The sequence below is a fragment of the Peromyscus californicus genome, unplaced genomic scaffold (assembly GCF_007827085.1).
Source record: "Peromyscus californicus insignis strain IS unplaced genomic scaffold, ASM782708v3 Scaffold_12__1_contigs__length_115047231, whole genome shotgun sequence".
Taxonomy (NCBI): Eukaryota; Metazoa; Chordata; class Mammalia; order Rodentia; family Cricetidae; genus Peromyscus; species Peromyscus californicus.
In genome coordinates, this window is record NW_026294413.1 from 64,974,287 (window position 1) to 64,996,853 (window position 22,567).

Here is a 22,567-nt window from a genome sequence, read left to right on the forward strand (position 1 = left end):
TGAAGGTCCCCACCTGGGTTTAGCCTGGGGAGCCCTCAGCTCTCTAGTTTGACAGTAGGGTAACTCAGAAATTCATGTCAGAATTGAGCTAGATCATCTCATTACGTTCGAGGAATGGATATGGCCCTAGAAATCATTGCACTGGATTCCAAATGACAGTATAACGTCTGGACGTTATGAAGATCGTGTATCTCTCTTTGCAAGAAGGTTGTGATTCATAAATGAAAGAAAGCTTGTCAGCTGTCATCACCTTCTCCACAGAGGCTGAGTCAAATTGCTCTCCTTCTGAATCCCAAGTTTTCTGGTTTGCTGCCTTGGCTGCAGTATCTGTGGGCTCTGAGGCTCCATCCTCCTGTCTTCTCATGTCTCTGCGCCAGGCCTTCCTCCTGACTCAGCAAGCACATCTATAACTACGTGCTGATTTTGGAGGCATCCTCCGATTTCTCTTAGGCCTCCATTTTTTCCCTACTGGCATTTTCAAAGATCAACTCCTATTAATCTCACCAGGCCCGTGTTTCTAAGGGTACCATTACCCTAGCAGCAGGGAAAACAAACTTCTAAAGTCTATACATTTTAAAGGACTGTTTAGGCTTAAATACATTTAAAACATTTCTGGGATTGCAGCAACTCCGCTAGCCACACCTGCTTAATGTTCAGAGCATTTTATACCCATTAGCTTGCTATTACCCATGCTGCGTTAGATGAGGATTCTGGAATTACTCCAATCCAGACCAAGAAATTTCAAACTGTGGATATTGGGATTCTTGTCAACCTCAAGGCAAATGAGCAAAGTCTCTGACCATTATTCTGCCTTAGAATCCTCTAGTATACCACTGGGACATAAGCCAGTGGAAGCTCATCACTGTCCCTGTGTCGAACCCACAGCGTTCACGAGGAGTATCAAGTCCACCCCACACTGACTTCTCACTCAGTTCAAATGCAGAGCAGTGAATCTGTCACTTACCATAAATTAATTCAAACTCTCAAGACATTTTAAGAATACAAATACTAATTTTTTTGATATTTTCTTCTGTTTTAGCATTTTTCAAATTCATATTTTTATAGTACATCAAACCTAATCTCCGTGTCGAGGAAGAGAGGCAGCTGAAGGGGAGTCTGGTTTGAGGGACGGTGGTGCAGTAAGACATCTCTGAGGCATGCAGAGAGAGCAGGAGGAACATGGTCTCATGTTGAAATTCACGTTCACTCACATTCAAAGGGCCATGAATTTGACAGTGAATGCAACCAGGTACTTGCTAACTGTCTTCACTGATCTGCACGAGGTTGGAATGAAGCCTTAGGTACCAGTGCACACTTTGGGATTTACCTGCATTTGCATCTGTCCATGAGGAGTCTGCACATTGTCTAGAACACCAACATACCGTGAGTGGGTAGTGGTCCATAGCTAATGCATGATTTGAATCCCAAACTCAAAGACAACCAGGAAGCCGGCACTAGACCCTAGAAAGACAAGAACTGTGAAGCTGTGTCTTCCACCTGAGAACATTCAAACCGAAAGTTTTCAAAGTATCTTTCTAGCCTACAGACCCATGGCTCCTGGTTTTCTGTGACTGGTGCTGAGCCTCCTACTATCTGAAGAAATATGGTGGCGGACAGCTTGTAGTTTGGCTTTGTAGTTTCGAGGCCCTCACACCAGTTTTCATTGACCCTGCGCCTAGCTCATGCACCAGGCTCTTCGTTGACTTTGACTTTGCCTCTCTTCTTCACAGATTCTCAGTCCTTTAGGGCAACAGTATAAAGTATCAAATGAGAACTCCTAAGATTGGAAATTTTCATAATCCTTCCAGAATCTTTTTGTTTTTGCTCAAATTCTTCCCTGACTCCTTAGAATGAATTTCTCTTAAGAAAATAGTTCTACTAAAGCCCTCATGTATTGGCTACTCTGACTTGGGTAAATTCATTGCTGCATGTACAAAATCATACTTAAAACCTCCTACAACGGGGAATCCAGTGTGGAGTTTAAACTTAGGCAAAACTGGCCCAGGCAAAGCACAAATGCTGGTCCATTGGCTATTTCATCACTAAATAGAAGTTCTGTAGCCACCACATCTAGTAAGAGCCGAACTCATTGCTGCAATGGGGAGTTGTTGTATAACAAGCTCAAATCAGTCCAGGCATGTCGTCTTTACCTGGGAAGTTATTTGTGTAAAAGTGAGCAAGTACAGAGTGACATGAGACATACAGAGCACTGGGTGCCATTGAAATAAACATCTGTCAGTCATTGGCAAAAGTTTTTAAAAACAAGCTGCCTTTTACATGTCTCAGTATAATAAAGATCACATCACAGCCAACTTATTATCAAAGCTCAAAAACAAATAAATGTACAGTACTTTTGCCAAGGCCTTTTCTTGGGTTTTATTATTGCTGACAATAGAGCCAGTGTTATGAGAGGCATGCTAGTTGGGCAATCCACACATGACATGCTTTGTTCTCTGCCTGAACCTGCTCTGGCATGACTTTAGGACTAATACTATTTATTTTTGGTGTTAATATTAAACACTATTTGGCAGAAGTATGTGAATTCTGCAATCTTTAGTCACTCCCTGAAATGCTTGCAGATTCTTCCAGAATGATAAGAAACAAAGCTCTAACATTTCTGGACAAAGATTAAAAGACCCAAATGACACATGGTTGACCTTGGTGGTTTCTATTGTTGAGAAAAGTGGCTGGAGATAATTGAGACACACAGGCCTTGCTTAGAGATGGGTAGGTGAACAAATAGAGGCCCTGAGGTGATGGCTCAGGAAATGCTTGTGGTGCATCTAAATCCCTCATCAAATACTATGCTGGAAACCTCCATGGCTGGGGCTCTGCACTTGCTCCCTGAGACCACGTGAAGACACAAGAGACAAAGACCTTTCCTGAATGGGTCACATCAGAGACGAATGAGACTCAGATGTGTAGGGGACTGATACAATGCCATCCAGCTTGTGCAGAGTCTAATCCAGTCTCAGAGATGTGGTCTTCAGTATCTCTTTGCTTTATGCTTGTGTCCTTCATCTCTAGCAGCTCTTTAGCCAAAGTTGGCAGTCATCAGCAGATTGAGTTGATATCTAGCCCGGACTGAGTTTAAGGGTTCCAGTATCAGTTTTCCCAGGGACCCAATTTCCTATTCTTCTGCTAATGTTCAACATTTGCATGTAGTTTCTATGTGTCAGATAATGAATCTTAGATTGTTGTGGCCTTATTCAAATATATGTCATTTAGTGGATAAAATTGCTTTCCAAATACATTTGGTTTTAAACACTTCTCCAAAGAGTGAAATTAATGATCTCTCTATAGCAAAACCTTCCTGCCTCATAGCTAATTCTTCACCCACACAGCACCATTATTATCCCATTTGGAGTTGAGTAACTACTGCTGTATTGTGACAACTGAGATCTGGAAAGAGGGGGCATAGCATTGCATAGGACCCTGGAAAGAATTCTAGCAAAGGAAGGCCCAGAGAGTGTGTCACTGACAAGGGCTGGCTTCCAAGCCTGCGGCTCCATTTCAGGCCTGGGCCGTGTCATAGAGGCAGTCTTGACATGGGCAGAAATCTGATCCAGGATTACAGCTTAGCTGATTAACAGCTCTGTCCCCAAGATCTTGGGAAAGTGACTTCAAAGAAACATTGTATATTCCTAATACTTCTAGCTGGAAAGGAGGGTCCTCCATCCAACAGGGCAGGAATCTAGGAGTGGTTCCCAATAACCAACAGACAGATGGTTCAAAGGGGCCTCAGGGCCAGAGGCCAGGAGAGTCTGGCTGCTGTCAGTGCTGAGCCTGCCGGCCCTGTGTTCAGACCTGTGAAGGAGGCTCCAAGATCATCTCTGCTGGAAGCTGTAAATCTGGAGTTGAGGGGTGCTAGTCCCTTAGGAAATGACTCTACTTCCCCTAGCACATTCCCCCGCAGAAGTCAGTCAGGACCGGAAGTTGGCAGAAAGCAACTGAGGATAAAAGCAGTGGTGGCACATTTGGGGAGAAGGTCTCTGATAGTATAACAGTATGTCTGCGGGTGCAGACAGACAGAGCGCCGAAGACAGTGGTCCAGTTTGACCTTTGACAAAAGGTTTCTCCACCTCTGGTTCATGTTACAACATGGCAAGATTAGAGAAGGGTTCCTAAGGAACAGCAGGACGGGAGAGCAGGACATGAGACACAGCCGTCACAGACAGGAAACTCAAGAACCCGATGGAACAAAGCCTGCGTCCCCACAGCTTTGGGTTTGTCAGTGAGAGGTTTCGAAAGAGGGTTAGAGGGAAGAAGACTCACCCTAATGTGAGGGAAGAAAGAGCAATCCAGGTGGGCCCCAGAATTCCCCTCGCTTTGATCCTGGTCCACTGAGAGGTGAGCAAGCAGCCCGCTCTCCAATAGCCACACCCATAAGCTCTCCCTCCACCTGCCTTCCACACCTTGGTGAACTAGCCTCTCAAACGATGAACCCAAATCAATCCTTCCTCCTTGCTTCTTGTCAGGTATTTGCTCGCCATGACTGGAGAAGGAACTAGTAGATCAGCTTTGTTATTTTGTCCTGAGTCATCACACGGAATCTGCTAATATCTCCTGACTTCCCACCTATAACCTTTCTAATCCCTTCATTGGATTCACCTTCATTTAAAATTATAAAATAAACGCAGTGCTATTTAATATTTTGAGTTGGTGGCATCATCAGGAGTCATGGTGTAAATGTCATATGGGATAAATGTCTGGGAAGGCCGTCTCCCCCTTTCCCTTCCCGTTTCAGGTAATGATCAGCCAACCTTTCTGCTGGGCACTCAGGGAAACAAGCATCTGCGTGTTTCCTCTTCCTTTGAAAGGAAGTTCACTGTCAATTGTTTCCGAATGAGACTGACATTGCTTCAAACAATCAAAGCCACGATGAACATGATTTTGAGACAAAGATGTCATTAAACCATAAGGCCAGAATGTAAAATAATATGTCCAAATTATGTTTTCTGTAAGAAAAGAAAAAAAAGCATTTAAGAAGATTTTAATACACTGGCAGAGGAAGTATGCTTTACCAGTGTTAGAATTCCTAGCCACTCCCCAGCATCATGACCACACATGTCCTGGCAAGATGCTTAGTCATCCCAGGGCCTTACATCCTATGTAATCTGTGCACTGCGTGATCACGTAATCTATGCGCATGTGTAGCATAGCTACATAAGCCCTTGTGCACACGTGTGTGGGGGCAAACCTATAAAAGCGGGTTCCACTTACCCCTCCCCTCTCTTCCTGCACCATCATTCCCCATAGGCCTAGGCACATCCCTTCTGTTCCCTTCCCTTAATAAACTCTTATAGTGGGTTTTGTTGTATCTGGTGGCTTTTCTCATACAGTAAACAGCGCTGCTTAATGAATAACAACCAGTGTACTCCTTGTCTCTGTGTATTCTTTGGGAGTCCAAGAGGATTGAGTGGAAACAAGGAAACACAGATCCTTGCTCAAAAGGACTCTCAAGTATACCACGAATGTTAGACCAGGGCTTTGGAAACCAAAGGAACCCCAAGCAAGTAGTAGTGGCCAGCAAGTGATAGTCTGAGCATTGAAATGAGGGAGGGTAATTAAAAATACTTATTCTGTAAATGTTGCATGTAGTTCTCCTAAAAAGAGACCTTATAGTTTATGGACAACTGAGACAGGGAGTTTGTGAACAGTGCAGGCTTTTGGAGTGGTTTCCCACATGGCATTCCCTTTACAAATTCGCTCTGGCTTAAACCTCAACATCTCCTTGAGTGTTCTTAAAACACTCAAGACAATCCTTGGAGGTGTTGGACCGAATTCCAGTGCAGCCGTCCCACTACTTTCAACCTGTATTCCTGGTTTCCAGTCTCCCAGTAGGCAAGGGAGGTTTTTATTTGCGTTGATCGGGACAATGTGTGTGTGCGCTTTGAAATTTCCATACCTCTGTTTCAGCTTGGGAACTGGGACACAAAGCATCTGGAAGTACCTGCATGCACAGAAATCAGGCTTCTGGCTGGAAATGAAGAAAAACTTCCAATAAAGATCAGAGGGTGAATGGGGTGATGCTGAGGCTTAGCAGGTCTTCTAATTACCCACTTGGGGAAGCAGAGGGGCTGGGCAAGAGGAGGGGTGGGGGAGGGGCAGAGATGTGCCAAGAAGGAGAAGGAAATAAAAAGCAAACTCTCCCAACATGGGAGAGAACATCTCTGAGGCCAGCCTGTGAAAGGGAAACCTACAGCCATCGCTGCAGTTGCTCAACTTCAGCTGTGCGACTTAGTTATTAATATGCAGTGTTTCTGCGACTATTTTTTAGTCATGATGTCATAGTTCCAGGGTTTTACTGATCACCAATGACACAGTTGCCGGGGCACTGAGGTCTATGGTCCTGACGTTGGAGTAGAAAATGTCCAGTGCACAATGGGAAGGGAGCAGTGTCACAGTAAGGTCAAGGTACTTGGTTTGAACATTTTTGATGTAGCATATCAAGACCTTCTAAGTCCTGGAAACGTATTGAAGAACTCCTTCTGCTATTGTTTTACAAATTCATGTGAACACAGGAGACTTCTGAGCTGCACTCTTGGAGAAAGAGAATCAACCCCCAGACATTGCAACAATCACAACCTTCTTCCTGGGCCACTCAAAAGTTAGACATTCACTGAGGCGCTCTAGGCAAAGGACAGCAGCTTGAGGAATGAGCCGGCAGGCCTCTCTATTCCCCTGCAGGGTCTCTAATCACAGTCGGCCCCAAACTCCCCTCTCAGCGTGATGGATGTGCCTTTGTGGAGGGATGCTCAGCCAGATACAGATGTCTGCCCCTGCAAAGGTGGCATACATTTGTGATCTGAGGCTCAAAGTAGAGCCGCCAAGGCAGAAGTGATGGATGGGACGCTGAGCCTGTGAAGACTCCTGGTCGCCCGTGGAGAGAGGGACCTGGGCTGTGTAAACCCAGGGCCATGCTATGGATGTGTGCTTAATTGTGACTCTTCTTTTCCTTCATCCGAAATCCAGGTTCTGCTTTCAACTTATCATCTCTTCACCTTATTTCATCTTTGGCTTTGGTTGATCTAATTAGGAGCTTGATCGAGGCCAGATGCTCCTACTCTTTGGTAGGCAAGCGATTCAGACTCAGCCCTCCGCACACAGCCAAATGGGACTTCTTAAGTTAATACAGATTTGGAGCAGTAAGTGAAGTTACGAAAAAAATCACACACTCTAAGAAAAATAGATACCCCTGTTCTTGCTTGAGAAGAGCCAGGAGCCTGCCTCTTCCTGTTTTATGAATCCCAGCACTGGGGAATGTGCATGTATTTCATTATATTGGATGTTCTGTGACTTCGTCAAGCAGAGACGGGCAGAGTAAGAGTTATAGATTGAGAGAGGCACATAGAGAAATGGGATGCCGTGTTTTAACTATGGCTCTACTCAAGGGAGTTCTCTGAAGACAAACTCCAAATATGGAGGTTCCTAATGCCTCGAGAAATTCCTCCCTTCAGATGTGTGTGAAGGTAACAGGAGGCCCATGTGGTGTGCTGGGTGTGATGTGCACTTGTAGTTACAATGGTTTTTAAACCCCCAGTCTGGTCATTGCACCGCCAGCTAAACCCACTGTTAAGGCTCATAAAAATACAGAGTGAAAAGCCTCTGGTAACGAGCGAAGCAGACTCGATAAGAATAACACTGCTCATTCCTCCAAGTTCACACAACTCGCAGGGAAGAACTATAGATGAGTCACAGGTGTGTAAAACATGTGATTAAAAGCAGTCAGATGCAATTCTGAAACGTAGTGAAGTCAAACCTCAGAAAAACCTTACAAATGGTAAAAGTAATTTGATTGGATGTGTAACTTCAAGACAAAAGTCATTTTATTGTTTAAGAACATCAGATTAGAATGATCATAGCTCTCGTTAAAATTGAAACTTGGAAACACAGGTCTTTTTTTTTTTTAAAGATTTATTTATTTATTATGTATACAGAAGAGGGCGCCAGATCTCATTACAGACGGTTGTGAGCTACCATGTGGGTGCTGGGAATTGAACTCAGGACCTCTGGAAGAGCAGTCAGAGTTCTTAACCTCTGAGCTATCTCTCCAGCTCCTGAAACACAGGTCTTTGATCGACATGTAGACTCTACTTCCTGAGGGGCTAAGGGGTTTTGCAGAATTTGGTTTACACTTGTCTCTGGTAACTACTTACAAATGGTTTGTGAGTTTAATTTCTGTGTACACAGTTTCTAAATATTTTCATATACTTCATATACTTCATTTTTGTTCCCACGATTGTCTATCATACTCTTCAACAAGGATGCTTCAGAGTTAGGTGAGGAGATCATTTATTGGCAGACAATCTAAGAAGTGTCAATAAACTCTGTAACCAAATATAGGATGTTTAATGCCATATTCATTACCAAAGTTAGGGCTAGTGAGATGACTCAGTAGCTAAGGAGCTTGCCGCCAAGCTGGATGATCGAAGTTCAATCCCTGAGACTCACCTGCTGGAAGGAGAGGACCGATTTCTACAAATTTTCCTCTGACTTCCATACATGTGCTGTGCTATGTAGCTACACACACACACACACACACACACACACACACACACACACACACACACACAATGTAAAAAATTTAAGGTCAGAATTAATGAAAACATTCGTGATAAAAACAATGACCTGTTTTAAGTAAAGTTGGGGATCCTGTGGGCTTCCTCAGACATCCCGAGAGATGGTGTAGGCTGTTTCACAGGAAGGTGAGAGGAAGGACAATGGACTGTGCACTTCTAAAAGCTAGGGGGAGGATTTTAGATATTTTAACCATAAAAACCAAGGAATGTTGGAGGTGAGAAGAATGCTTGATTGGCTTTTAATATCATGCAATGTGTACATGTATCAAAATGTCACACTGCATCCTCTAGGTGTGTAAAATGTTTGTGATTTTGATGCATACATTTTAAATAAATGTAATATAGGAAGAAAATAATTGAGAGGAACTCATGAATCTGGAGTGAATTGCTTAATGAGCATATTGCACATATGTGTGCATTCCCCAATTCTCCACTTATAGACGAGGGACTATAATGGTTTTCCGTGTTTAGATGGGGACACTGGGGAGGGTGGTAATGACTGTGACAGGTGCCTTGCTGATTGTCAACACTTGCTGTCACTTTTATAACGCATCTCATAACTTCTGCTCATTAAACACTCAAAATCTACATATGTTCATGGATATGACTCGGTTCCTATAATTGGTCTTAAAGGAAAAAAATGGATCCACTGTTCCTGAAAGCCCCAGACCTCTTCTCTCACAGAATAAGGAAACTGAAAGTAATTTTAAAAAATATTAAAATGTATTTTAAGGAAAGGACATTCCTGAAGTTCACTTTAGTGGTATTATTTCCTAGTTTGTGTTCTGCAACCACCAATAAAGGTTTTAAGGGAACTAAGAGACCAGAGAAAAGCCCAAAGGAAACATGCCACTCTCATGTGGTCCCCACCCTGACAGATGCAGAGGACTACTCAGGCTGTGGCTGTGGCATGGTGGGTGCTCTCTAGCTCAGTGCCTTCAAGGTGTTCTTCAGTCATGATCACTCTCAGACCTACTGGAACTAGAGTATCATTCATTCAGCCCAGAGAGACACAGATCTGGAAATAGATGACTTTCCTAAAAGTTTCCTTCAGAACTAGGGCATCTGGGAAATGTCAGTCCACTCAAAGAGCTCACCACGCTCAGAAATGGCTGTACCATTTCTCATCTGATGACAATGCCGTGAGGCTCAGAAGGCTTTGACTAACAGCTTTCAGAGACTTCAGATTTACAGACATTTACAAGCGACCCATGGAGTCATAAGCAAGGCAAATTATTCAGGTAACAGGAGGGTATTAAGGAAGGGCCCGGGTGAGGTTAAAAATCGAAACAAAATCATCACAACTTCTGAAGTACAGTCAGCCTTGGCTGCCCACTGATAACCACAGGCCATGTGCCTTCTTCCTGTGTTTCTCAGGTCTGTGGCTGGTCCCTGGCTTTGTCTGAAGCCTAGGGAATGAGGTCCGAAAACCCTTGTTCAGACAAAGGATCAGTTTTCAAATACTGAATATGATAGAAACATTAGGAGCACCTGCAGCCATAAGCAGTACTTAGGAGACAGAAAGGAGCTGAAGTGGGTTAGAATCTTGCGGGTGGGGGGTAGGAAGGAGGGGGCATTCTTTCTCAGACTCCTGTTATGGCCGGGAGGTAACTGAGCAGCATGCCTTAGCTGGGTGAACCTACCGTACCTCCTGATAGGGAAGCTAATAACCCTGTGGCTGTATTTTTAAGGGGTTGCAGATAGCTCTTGGTGATTATGAAATGTACATATTGGGGTTGACAGGTAGAACTTTAGCGCCTGCCGGGAAATCAGCACCTGGCCCAGACTACTTCTATGGGCTAGCCGGGAATCTCAGGTGCATAGCGAGTTTTGACATTAGGGTTTCAGAATTCAAATTGCACTATTTCCTGTATGTCTGACCTTAAGCCAATGGTTTGCAACTCCCTGAATATTTTTGCCTTCATTAAAAAACAAACTCGTAAGGTTTTGTTTGAGTATAACCAGAGAAGCATAAAATTAGGTTTGGAGTTGCATAATACATTCTTTTGTTGCTATTAGGTAGCCTCATTGGGTTGAATGAGTTGAAGTTCCTTAAAGGAGACCATGTATTTCATTTGTTTTATCACCATGGTACAAACAACCGTTGCTATGGAAACAGAAGCACTGACATAAAGCCTCTAATAAGTGAAAGCTAAGAAGGAAGGGATTGCTTCACACATTGACATTGAAAATGTTTTCTTTTACTTTGAAAGCAAAAAAAAATTTCAAATTCACGAAAAAAGTTTTTTTTTCACTTATCATATTAGGAATTTTAAAGATGTAACCGTATATGGATGGGTCCATGATCAATTATGAATCTTATTTTTACATTGCCAAGGTCTAAAAACGAATATCCAACAACTTAAAATTTCTTTACTTTTCTTCTCTGTAGATAATAATGTAATTTCAGTGAAAATCTGTTTACCACACTTTCAACCCTTGATTAAAATGATCTAAAATATAAAAAAATACTTAATTTAGGGTGGAGTATGGTGGCTGGTGGTGCATGCCTTCAATCCTAGCCCTGGGGAGGCTGAGTTTAGGCTAGCCTCACTGACATAGTGAGATCCTGTCTCAAACAAAAACAAAAACACAGGGTCAAAGGGAGAAATGGGAACCTACACTATCTTCAGTGTCAACAGGGTAAACTGCCATATGTGGAATCTTTTCAATTATGGAAACTTAGGATGATTTATGCACCAATTTATCCGATTTTTATAATTCTATAGGGGATACAACCCCAGTGATTCTAAGTACATAAATTGGCCTGTGAAGAAACACAGCAAAGTATTTCCTATTGTTCTTCCTGCCTGACAAAACCACACAGGACATATCTCTTTCTTGTGATTATAAAAATAAGAAGGAAAAAAAAGAAAAGAAAAAGGGGAAACAGAAACCCAAGTCCCCCAAATTCTGTCTCATAAGACAGAAATGACGTGGTTTTATACAAGACTTTTGAGAAGCAGGTTAAAATATTGCTATTTTACCTACCTTCCTGAAATACTGGCAACCAATCTCCTACTGCTTTCAAATGCATGTTAGAATTATGAAAATATAGCTAGAATTTCATCAAATCCAGTTTTAAAGTCTCACCGTATTTCATTGGTGATCAGAACCCTCCTCCCAGCAGCTGTGACACACAAGGACGGGTTCTGTTCAGAGGGTGTGACAGACCAGTGGTGTGGGGCATGTCTCTCCAGGCACTCAATAGAGCAGGTATGAGGAGAAGGGAAGACTCCTTTGCAAGTTCCTCTAAAGATCAAACAGAGGAGACAGTCTCAGCATTAATTAGTTGTCCTTTTGTAAACTTTCCCATTTCGAAGTTTGGTTTGCTTCTATGATATTTCCCATAGAAGACACTGTTCTCATTCCAGTTGGTCTGTTGGGCTTTGTGGAGGAGCTCAGTCCAGAACAACGGTCTCCCACAGAATTCAGTAAGTATCTCCACCATCTAAGGATGCAATGCTCCAATACAGCCCTGAAATCTTTTCAGAGAAATCTCCGGTTAAGGTCCAGCCAACTCAAATGCCCAACAGAAATTCTGCTCTTAACTGATGTTCTCTGTATCTTGCATACAAACTGCTTTGGTAGCAACAGCCATCCAATCTCATTGAAGTTGTAAACCCCGAGCCTCTCACTTACCCAACAGATATGTAGTGTGTCTTTTGTTGGTGATGAGAAGTTGGGAGAAAGCAGTCCAACACACTGACAAGAAGGGCTGTTGTAAATATGCATGAGGTCATCCAGCACTTGCTACCTGAAATCCTTGATAACTACTCTGTCCCCTCCGTCTCTCTCCATTACAGACTCCAAGTCTCCTCCAGAGCTTGCTACATCATGCTTGTGTATGATGTCAAGATCTAGCTGGGCTTTAAAGTTCACACAATAGTCTCCCAAACTTACTTTGAATTAAGCCTTTGACATGTGGTATTCTTTAAGACAGATATTCTAAGTTTATATTGCATACATAGAATTAGTTTAAAGATCTAGAGTGGGATTTGCTAACATCCAAATTTATGTGTTGATACTTATTTTTAGTAGCTGTTAAACCTACCCCATGGTTTGAATCTAATTTAGCCTTTTTCTGCATAAAGACGTGCCAGGTGCTACGGGACGAGTTGTGGGAGCAGGAGCCAAATTTTATACTTTTTTTTTTTGGCAGTTTTCTTTACCTCCTGTATGATTAGTTGGATCTTAGCAAGGTAAAGACATCCATGTACTCATCACTGAACGCTTGTTGAATACCTACTAGGTGGTGTTCTAGGTGCCAGGGCACAGTGGGTCTGTGTGCATTTTTATGAGAGGGGACTGATAAAAAGATTAGAAATTTGGTCAGTATTTCTTTGAGCTATGCTGAGACTTTAGTGTGGTATGAGCCAGTGACTGGTTGCCATAGACAGTAAGTGACTCTTAGGTGAGGGGGTAGACATGCGCATTAGTTGTTTTTCTGTTGCTGAGAAGAAGAAGAAAATGACAAGGGCAATTTATAGAAGAGTTCTGGTGCTTCTGCTTCTGGGGTGTAAGATGGGAAGCATGGCGGCGGGTGGCAGGCATTGCGGCTGCAGGAAGCTGGGAGCTCACATCCTCAAATGCAAAGAGTGCATAGAGGGAGGGAACTGCAAGTGGCATATGTAAAGCTTTTCTCTCAAAGCCTGTCCCCAGTGACAGACTTCCTCCAGCAAGGCTGCGCCACCTACACCTCCTCAAACAGGGCCACCAACTGGGGACCAAGTGTTCCAGTGCCCAAGGCTGTGGGGGACAGTTTTCATGCACACCAGCACAGTATGGTTAAATAGAATGGTAGGAAGGGGCCACCATATGTGGATCTTTGTGAAGAGTGTATAAGAAAGAGGGGTGTCCTAGTTAGGGTTACTATTGAGGTGGTGAAACGCCATGACCAAAAGCATCTTGGGAAGGAAAGGATTGAATTTCCTTGTGCTTCTTCAGCACTGCTGATCATGGAAGGCAGTCAGGACAGGAACTCAGGCAGGTCAGGAACCTGGAGGCAGGAGCTGGTGCAGGGGCCATGGAGGGGTCTCATGGATTGTTCAGTCTGCTTTCTTATAGGACCCAGGATCACCAGCCTAGGGATGGCCATGCCCACAATGACTTGGGCCCTACCCTATCAATTACTAACTAAGAAAGTGCCTTACAGCTGGTGCTTATGGAGGCATTTCCTCAATTGAGGTTCCCTCCTTTCAGATGACTCTAGCTTGTTAGCTGTTGGCTGTGGATTATCCAGCTGAGAATTCTCCCAGTCCTGCAGCCTTCATTTATTATGTGACATAAGGCACACATAGGCAGGACCTCAGACACTGGCAACCTTCCATGTTTTTTTTTTCTATGCTTGTTTCAAACATGAGGAAAAATAACAATATTCAATATGTACATTAAAGCATTTGGATATCATACTGCAAACACTATTCATATATAGAAAAATCTCACTTAAATTTCTAGAGCAGTTTTTAATTATATTCTACACATTTCAGAATGTTTTTCTTTTCTCTAAAAAACACCCTGTTTTGTCTACTTTCTGATACATGGGTTTCATACAAACAATGACCAAAATTACGGCGGTAAATAATGCTTACTTATTTTGATGGATGTTGACTTACTACTTAGTTTATTTGTAATGAGTTATATGTAATGTCAAAAGTCTTTGCAAGCTGCTCTGATGTTAGATATGTCAAGATTCATCTTATATTGTAATTACAAAAATAATTTTTAGAAACTTATAGTTTAATACCTTATAAATAGTCCTCTTTTATACATTTGATGAAAGCATATTAGATCTGTAAGAATCACAGGGAGTATGTGAAAACATCACACATTTTGTTACAAATTTAGACGCAGAGAGGAAAATAAGCATATTTACATCTATTCAATTGCACTCACCAGCATTGGAAGACTGATGGAATTCAACGCACACTTTTTCTGACACATCCATATGCCTACACACACACAATTTGTTTTACAAACATGTTAGTGTTGGCATGTGACTTGCTTTTTGCACTTAAGAATTTATCCTGAAAATATCGCATGTATCTGCTGTCCTTTTTCAAGGCTGTATGGTCAAATACTATAACTTAGTACTTATTTCATCAATCATTTAAATAATTTCCTCATTAGTTATTTGCCTTCATGAATAACATTGCTTGGACATGTGTAAGACTATGTGTGTGCATATGTGCCAACAAGATAGAGTACTTCTTCACAATCATTGCCAAAGAAACTGTGCCACAGATAGTGACAGCAGCATTGAATATCTTCATACAGGCTAGATATCAACAACCATTTTGTTTGTTTTGGAAATGTGGCAAAAAAAAAAACCCTAGCATTGAATTGTTTAAATTTGTTAATCTATGTCTGTTTAATTATAAACAACATCCTAATACCTCATTCTTATATGAATTTGTGGGTTCATTGCTGACTGAGTCCTTGTATAGTCTCACGGGCTTGACCTGACAGGGATGGTGAGGAAATGAAGAGAAGACAGACACACAGACATACACGTACATAGAAAAGCTGGGAGCAGGTGGTCTGGGCTCCATGGAAACTCACGGTGTTTATTGGAAAGAGTTGAACAGGGAGGCAGGATTATTACATACACATAAACCAAGAGACAAGGTGAATGGTGTGCAGGTAAACAGAAGCAGGTTTAGTTAAGTTTGCTTGAAGTAGTCTCTGTACAGGAGCAGTCTTCAGGCCAGAAACATCTGGCCGGGGAGCTATAGTGGACATTTTCTTTGCACACTACCGACATCTGCACACAGACCCCTGAGGAAGGCTTTGCATCCCTCTGAGCTTCACCTAGGGGATAAAGCTTTGCTACACCCACGGGGATAACACTGTGTCAAACACACACTCACTCAGGACTCCTCTCCCTCAGGGCTTCCTCAGCTTGTCACAGTTCACATTACATTTCCTTGTTTCTATTGAGCTATCTTTCTCATTGGCTTGTAGTGGTTGTTTTTATACTATGGCTATAACCCATATGACCATTCAACGTTGTCCAGAGTGTCTCTTGTGTTTTAATATTCTTCATAGTACTTTCTCCCAACTTTTACCTTTTATGCCGACAGATCTTTCCCTTAAAGTCTTCTGAATTTTAAATTTCCTTCATGAGCATATTCTCCCACGGCTGCTTCTGTGATATTTATAAAATCAAATGGATCACGTTCCACTTTCAGTATTCAAATCAAAGGCCCCGGGAGCTACACACACTATGGCTTTATTCTGTCCTGGCAGCAGTGCCCCTCCACACAGCTATGGTATCCCAGGCTGACACCACAAAGGAATGGCCATTGAAGATGCTTTCCGGTCAGGGCTTCCATTGCTAGATCCCCCGTGTGGCTTTCAGTTGATCTGACAGGGTAGTGTTCAGCAGGCCACATCTCATGGGAAGGCAGACCAAACTGACTGGTTAGAGTCACAGGCAGTGAGGACTGGGAAATACGGACAGGGGTTTTCCAGGTCAAGGATGGACTCTCTTTCACATTGGATCCAGAGATCATTGCTATCGTGCACAGTGCTCTTTATTCTGCCTAAATGTGTACAAGAGTGTTAATTTCAGAGTCAAATCATACAGTGATGATGTAACAACTGACTTTATGCAAGAGGACAGATCTGGCCCTATTCTAAAGAGTTTGAAGAGAGAAATCATAGTTCTAGCCTCAGCACATCTATAGTCACATCCATCAGGAGTGTAAGAACTACCACTGCTAGTTTAGCTGGATGGGAGTAGCCTTGTAAACTGTAGGGGTTTTTTGGTGAAATTTTCTCCCTGCTGATTCATAGGTGCCATTAAATAATGCCAACCAAATACTTTATTTTTGTTCTTGTATGCGTTTCTTGACCCTTGGTGATTGTTCAGAACCATATCTATTTTTTGCAAGCTTGCCAAGCTGCAGAGTCTAGAGTCGGCTTTGAGGTTCGTGTGTCTGCCCTTCTGCAGCTGTCAAAGGCTGCCCCCTCATTGCTAGTCTGGGGCATCTGTTTGGTGTGTGTGGTTCTTCAACCCTTGTTGTCAGAAGATCTCCAAATCATTTCTATCAATATAACCTTCAGCTGCTCTTGTGGAAAGTGGTTTGGGATTAGAAGGCTTTGAGGTCTTCCTTTGTTATTTGGAACTCACTTGCTCTAAAACAGATAGGATTCAAGAGCCATCTGCAGCCTGTTTAACATTCTACCTCTGACTGTTACAGTATACCATGTGCAGATGGGACAAAGTTGCCCTTTCTTATGTTTTCTTCCATATACATATGCATATCTGTGTAGGTATGTGTGTGCAAGTATATATAGCTGCGTAGATATCGCTGCAAATATACAAACCGCCTTTGTAGTCATATCCACTTCTACTGAGTAGATGTTAATCTGAGTAGTCTAAAAAGATTATGAATCTTCCAGGTTTTCCAAATGTTGTGTTACCATTATAGCAATGATTATTAGCATATTAACTGGGAAGTAACACAGAGGCTGTCAAAAGACAGACATCTGCCAGGTATACCTTTACTTCCAGCATTCACTGGGTGACAGAGTTAGGTGGATCTCTGAGTTCAAGGTCATCCTGGTCTACACAGTAAGTTCCAGGACAGCCAGGGATATATGGTGAGACACTGTCTCAAGGGGGAAAAAAGACAGACATTTTAGTTCAGTAAGGCACAATGAGAGACTAAGATTCAACACCTAATTTAAAATAATTTTAACAATGTTTTAACATACATAAAGCATTGTACTCACTATGAATCTGTCTTATTTTATTTAACAATAACTCCATTAGTTTCTATCTTTTTTTTTTTTTTTTGGTTTTTCGAGACAGGGTTTCTCTGTGTAGCTTTGCGCCTTTCCTGGAACTCGCTTTGGAGACCAGGCTGGCCTCGAACTCACAGAGATCTGCCTGGCTCTGCCTCCCGAGTGCTGGGATTAAAGGCGTGCGCCACCACCGCCCGGCTGTTTCTATCTATTTTACAAAGAGAAATATAAGGTTCAGACAGCTAAAGCTGTGGAACCAAGTAAGTGAGAAGCCACCTGACTCTACAGCCTTGGTCCACAGCTGCTATCTTCATGATGGAAATAAGAGAGAGTTCACAGCACAGTGTCCAGTGTCCACCATTGTGCTTTGTGAACATTGGAAATCTGAAAGTCCAAGGAAGAGTGAAATGGGCAAGAGGTTACAACACAGAGAATCTTGATGCGGTTTCTGACGCCAGGCATGTAAGTCAGGAGGGGTCTCAACAGCAGAAAATATGCTTGGGAAGATACAGGAAGCAGGAGTCTGGGCAGCGAGATGAAGGAGTAGAAACACGGGCAAAGGATGCTCACACCAGAATCTCCATGGAGAATCTAGCAGGCACTTGGGAGGACAGCAGCAGATCCTGTGAGATCTATGGCTGACTTCAGCTGTTTGCATTGCTGTTCATGGCCAAGGGCCAGTCCTTGTTTGGATACAAGGAAAACATTGTGGTTTACCAGGTAAACAGTCAGAACTGGGACTCTGCTGGTGAGAGCAGGTGGGCGTGAAAAGTTGATACAGAGAGCAGCAGGGAAGAGCCCAGTTCCCATCTTAGGGACAACACACGGGTTTGTTTAGCAGTAGAGTTTACAGTCTTTTTGCCTTAGTATTACAGTTTGCTACTCTTTCTACAAACAAGGAAGCCTGGACTCAAAGAGATTACGCCACCTCTTTCCCAAAGCACACAGCTACCAATGGTGTTGAGATGCAAAAACCAAGATTTTGGAATTAATTTTCCCATTGTTTCATCCTATGGGAATTTTTTCTAATTTATCCTTTTAGGATTTCAGACATATGTACTGTATTTACATCATCCTTCCCTCTCTCTTCAATATTTCCTTTGCCTCCCTCCCACACACTTCCTCTCAAATTCATGACAATATTCTTTAATTATTATTGTTATACACAGGAATGTGTGTGTGTGTGTGTGTGTGTGTGTGTGTGTGTGTGTGTGTGTGTGTGTGTATAAAATCTGTCCATTTAGTGTTGCTAATATATATATTTTTTAGGGTTGACTAGGTGTGTTGGATAGCCAGTTAGAGGGCTCATCCCTGGGTAAGACTGATTCTCCCTCTCTCAGAAGCTAATAATTGCCTATAGCTCTTCATCTAGGGATGGAGCCTTGTGCGATTTACCCCGTCAGAGCTGATGTACCGTCTGGTGTTGTCATTGTTTAGGTCTTATCCTCCTACCCAAGGTAAGCATGGATCTCATCTTTCTTCAAGAAGCGTCTTCTTGCAGCAGATGGAGAGCGCCATAGAAAGCAACAACTGGTTAAAACGCAGAAAGCGACTGACCATGGTGTTCCCACCCCTCGGGGATACATCTACAATACAGTCCCTATACCTAAGGCTAAGGGAACATAGTAGAAGAGGATGAGAAAGACTGTAGGAGTCAGAGGACTAGGAGTCTTCTGTGACACTGTGTTTTCTCTATGTGACTGTGGAGGTGCTCCCATGACCTCTCAATAATATGTTTGCCTGTTGGAAAATATTTTAAGGTTGGACTTTATTATATACCTCTAAAACAATGTCTGATTCAAGATGGGGAGAACTCAAGAAAATATATTGTCTCCTTCTTCCCATGTTAAGAGAATGGATGAATCAGACAAATGGAGATTCTAAGCACCTCCACTGCAGAGATGCATGCTCTAGGTTAGAGTCTGTGGTCCTGAGTATGTGAATTGAGTGAGCCAGTTAACCCTGCTCCTTCAAAGTGAATTTGTCTGTCCTACCACAGCTCCAGATAGTCCTAACTTCCCAGTCAGAGAAGTTGCAGAGGGAGAAAAACAGTTGAGCCAATTTGTTAGGCCGTTTGGGGTGAGTAGGAGGAGAGGCCAGAATTCCTCAGCCAGAAGTCTCTCCGTGGAAACATAAAGAGAAGGGAACCAGATTCTCCCTCCACAGGAGCTCCTGGTTTTCCATGGAAAGGTGCCACATGCTGGTACATGATGGCAGCTCTTGTCACCTAGTACTGATCATCAGTCTCAAGTGTCAAATCTCTTGATTTTATCCTTTTCAGTTCTCTCACTTGAAATCCCACCTTTTCTCGTCTACTCCTTTGTCTTGAAGTTTCATGACCTTACAGTTTTCTTCACAAAATCAGAAATCAAAACCATTATCAGTAGGCCATCGGTAACAGGTCCCACTCATTTTTAATTGGGTGAAGTCCAATGGCCAATGACTTGAAGCTTGAGGAATCATGAGAAAATTAACCCTTCTTTTGTTTTACACTTACCAGGAATGTTTTGCTTTTGAAATTTCAGTAACTTTCACAGTCACTCTGGGAATTTATCATTATAAGATCATCTTTAGGATAAAAAAAAGAACATGGCCAATGGCTAATTAGGAGACCTGGGAGACCTATAAGGTAAGAGAACCCAGAATGTTGAGTCCCCAAATTGTAGTCTATAGTCAAGTTGTTCCAACTAAGCAGTATATAGGAAGGTGTCCATAAAGCATATGATTTCTTACAGTCTACAAGTCCATGCTCCATAAGCATTTAGCTGTTCCCTATGGCCACACATCCATTTCTTTGCACCCCCACATCAAAAGCCACATTGTCCCACATGCTGTCTTTCTCTTATTTCATTCTGTTATTCTGATATCCATGATTGCTTGTTACCAGTTATCAACTTTATTACCTTAAGCCTGTCTTTGTCTTTCCATGTTTACATGAACATACCCAGAACACTTCTGCACTCCAGGCTCAAACTGGTGCCCTCTGTAACACAGGAGCTCTTTGAGATGCTTACTAACAGCTCCTCAGAGAGTTCTCCAGCTCTCACTTGTACTCAGGAGAGCTGGCTGGGAACAGAAAGCATGTGATGCCTCTGCTTCTTCACCATCATAGGAAACCCTTTCTAGAGTTCATTTCAAAACAAAGCACAAAACAACAAACTTTCCAAAATTTTCAAATTCACTGCATCTTTAATTTTCCTCGAACATTTCTTCAACTATATAGTTGTATGGAAAAAAGTGGAAGCAATTATACTTTTAATTCCTTGTGCCTCCTACTCATGTGAGCTAATAAAGCTGTGTGGGAACATTGAATACAGTTTTCATGCACATAGGGATAAACATTCTCCATTTTTAACACTTCAGAGGAATGCTGTCATGTTTACTCAGAACAGTGCATTCTAATAAACCTTGCCTCATGAATTTCTTTTGTTTTTATGTAGTCATATTAAGAAAAGATCATACATAGTCTCGACCTAATACACACAATACATATTTTGTTATAAATAGTCAGGCTGATTTGAATTGATAGGACAAAGGTGAGGGTAACTGTTCTTTATTTATAACTAAAAACATTTACAAACACATTTCCTCTACAATTTCGCTTATACTCATAAACAAGGATAATTTGAAACTACTGATTTTGAGTAGAACAAAGTTCTACAGTTTTAGCCTCCTATCTATTGGGAGCACAGTTTAAGCTTCTAGAGAAGCAGCCGCCTTGTTTAACTGAGAGACATTAACAGTTGGAAAAGTCCATTTCACATGAAGCCAGTTTGCTTTTGTGTATCTGTCTTAACAATAGTTCAGAGTTCAGTCTTCCGAAAACAATGGGAGGCAGGTCTATCACTCCTTCAGCCGCTTAAACAGCTGGAGTCATGTCCACTAGGAGCCTTCTTTAGTCTTGCCTCAGTAGCTCCAGCTGTACTCAATATTCCTACATGGTTATAATTTCTAGATAACACATACTTGTTTATAGACAGCTCTTTGAAATAGGGCTGATGTGTGAGACTCTTCCAGGGGAGACATAACACAGCTACTCATCCAGGGCAGGGAATCCATGACAGACCAAAGGAACGATTGCATCAGAGTCCAACCTGGTGGTCTAGTGAGTTTTTATTGGAGCTACTCACAGGAGCATGGGTGAGGGATTACTTACAGAAGGATGAGTGAAGGGTTTCAGGAGAGTGAATGAGAAGTGACTATGAGAGAATGGGTGAGGAGTTACAAGAGGAGATAAAACTCAAAGACAGTTGCCTCACTAAAAGACCACACCAACACAGGTGATGATTCCTAAGGGCTTTGTTGCTGGGGTTCTCTGTGCAGCTTTCTGGCAGCTCAGGTAGAAGACTCTCTTCTCTGTAGTGAGGCTAGCCAGTCTCCTCTCCTAATGGCTGTTTCCTTGTGGAGGGACACTCATGAACTTTATAGGTTTCAGCAAGCTTTCTGAGATATGTGAACTTTATTTCCCAAGTCTCATGAGCCCCCTCTGCTCTTTCCTGGAGGGACAGTGCCCTAGCTTGCTCTTTGTTGCTGTGATAAAACCCTGACCAAAACCAGCTTGTGGGAGGTGGGAGGTAAAAGGTTTACTTGGCATACACTGTTCTCTCACAGTGGGTCACCGAGGAAAGCTAGGGCAGGAATTCAAACAGGAACCGGGAGGCAGGAACTGAAGCACAGAACATGGAGGAACACTGCTTAATGGCTTGCTTCTCCTGGCTCAGTCAGCTGCCTTTCCTCTACAGCTCAGATCCACCTGATTAGTAGAGATGACTCTACCCACAGTGGTCTGGGCCTGCCCCATCAATGAGCAATTCGTAAAAGCACCATAGACATGAGCACAGGCCAATCTAACCTGGGCAATTCTTCAGGTAAGGTTTCCTCTTCCAAGGTGACTTGAATGTGTGTCAAGTTGACACACAAATGCATCACTCACATTAACTGTAACATCTTTTGTTTGTCCCCAAGATCTCACGATAATGTCACTGTATGAAACACAGTTCAGCTTTAAAAGTTCCGTAGTCTTTAAAAGTGTCAACACTGAAAGTTCATAGTCTCTTTAAAAATCCAAAGTCTCTTAACTGTGGGTTCTTATAAAAATCAGAAACAAGTTACATGCTTTCTTACTTCAAGAAGAAGAACCAGGAAACAGTCACAAACAGATCAAAGCAAAGCCCAAATCCAGCTATAAAAAGCCTCATGTCTGATGTCTGGAATTCACCGTTTTCTGGGCTTCA